The following is a 2,193-nucleotide window of genomic DNA, read 5'->3' as shown; positions in this document are numbered from 1 at the left end:
TGGGATGCGAGATGTTAAGGGAGGAGGAGGTGGTGGTGATGGTCAAGATCATGTGCTGTGTGTGTCCATTGAATGTCCGCCCCGTCCTTTATGAAGGAGAGGCTTTCCTGCGTGTGCAGAGGGATGGATGCGCGGAATCAGTCGGTGTTTCCTATTTCTAACCTCAGCGAGTCTATTGTGTGGGAGGGAGGTGGGTTGGGAGATTCAGGAGGAGGATGGTGGGAATGAAGATATGGCGGTGAAAGGTTTGAAAAATCTCAAAACGCAATCCGTCAATTGTTTGAGCTCTGAGAGGGAGAGATTTCAAAAACAATGCAGGCCTGGTAGATGAGCTGAATTGAACGTTGTGATGGTGGAGCAGGTACTATTGTTACTGAAGCCGTTTTGCATGAACCATGCCTGCAAAGAAAATTGCCTCTGCTTTAAAAAAAAAAAAGGAAGAGAAGGGGAAAAAAAAAAAAAAACTTACACATGGGATTAATTTTTGAATGCTTTAGTGATCAAAGGGTTAAACCAATCTCCCTGTGTTGCATCCTGCTTTTAGTCATGGATTTGATTGGTCTGAAATATTTCTTGATTTGCTTCTGTTCATGTTAAAGGGACACTGTGCAATTAAGAGGGTTTTTTAAAAGTGAATTCTAGCGTTTAAAACTAAAACAATTTCAAAAGGACATAATCCATTTAAAAACACACATCTGCCTGAAAATTATCTCAACAGTTGTTTCAAGCAGCATTGGAATAGAAGAAAAGAAACACTTCTGGGTTTCCCCCCCCCTTCAGTTTGTGGGTTTGATGGCACTATGTTTAGTCAGTTTCACTTGTGTGATCACTTTCCTTATAGTTTGGGTAAAGCAACTACCTGTTATTTTTAAAAATTAGAAAATGTCTCATTGTACAATTACAGAAATTCCCAGAAGCACTCAGGATCAGGAGTATGTATAGTCTCAGCAATTGCTTTTAATGTTTTTTTAATTGACTAGATTTCAAGTAAATTATGTTCCTTTTAAATCTTAATTTATTTTGCACTAGTTTGCCAATTTTATGGTAGCTGAAGAAAAGCCAAATAAAACTGTTAAATGTTAGCACAGAAAGTAACAAATTAATGTTTGTAGAATTTCATACTACCACCCACTTTATTAAAATAATGTCTCCATGCATATGATATTCAGCTAAGTGTATTTAATTAAAAATAAGCCAATAGGTTTATAAATCACTCAAACATCTTGTTTCTGAAACATTTCTGTTCATAACAGATTTCTTCTAAGCCTTATGGGGCATGGACTGCTACGGTGTTTGTACAGTGCAGAGTGGGGCTCTGACCTGGTTGAAACCTTTTTAGATGCTTCTATGATGTAAAGATAATATGCATATCTTATAAACAATTACTGCACTTCTATTTTGAGGAATATTCAAGTCCTTAGTCTGGAAATGCCACCAAAATACAATGTCATGTGATTTAGCAAAGGGCACAAGATGGCTTATATTTGGAGAGAATGCTTTTTCTAGAAAGGATGGCTTTTTAGAAACCTAATTTTACAGAGTCTCAGTGATATGCACTTTATTTTGACTTCACTGGGAGCTTTGTCAGTTGTGCCAGCTTTCTGAGTTTTCTTTAATGATATTATCCTCAACTAATAAGAAGATTCCAGCTGCTAAGTTTGTTGGACTTGGGTGCTGCCTCTGAATTGGGAAAACCATTAGTGGATTGAAGGAACGTATGACTGCTTGAATCCATTATTTTATTTCATAAATGGACTATGCCAGCCTATAATTTCTCTGGTTGGGAAATTTAAGATGTAATAGATGCTCAAAAAGCACTGAGGTCTTCTCACAGGTTTCTACTGTTGTGGCATGCCTTCAATAAGAAAGAAGGCTTGGGTTCTTTAGTGTCTCGTGACTAAATATCTGTCAAGGCACATTTCATAAACTTCAGATAAATATCTCTTGCTACAGTTAGATGTGGATAAATCACTCTTTGTTCTTTCTGGTCCCCTAATTTTCAAAAGTGCCTTGCAACTTACACTCATAAATCCAATTTTCAAAAGTAATGTAAACTCCTAAGTCACTGGAGTGCTTTTGAAAATTTTACCCCTAGTCTACATCTAATATATATAATTACTGCAGCTATTGTGCATTAAGATCGCATTTGTATGAGTTGATGTGATATTTTCAGTTGACTGTGTTTGAATTTGC

This window comes from Terrapene carolina, unplaced genomic scaffold (genome assembly GCF_002925995.2).
Source record: "Terrapene carolina triunguis isolate 2854851 unplaced genomic scaffold, T_m_triunguis-2.0 Scaffold236, whole genome shotgun sequence".
NCBI lineage: Eukaryota > Metazoa > Chordata > Testudines > Emydidae > Terrapene > Terrapene triunguis.
Note: the sequence above shows the minus strand (reverse complement) of the source record.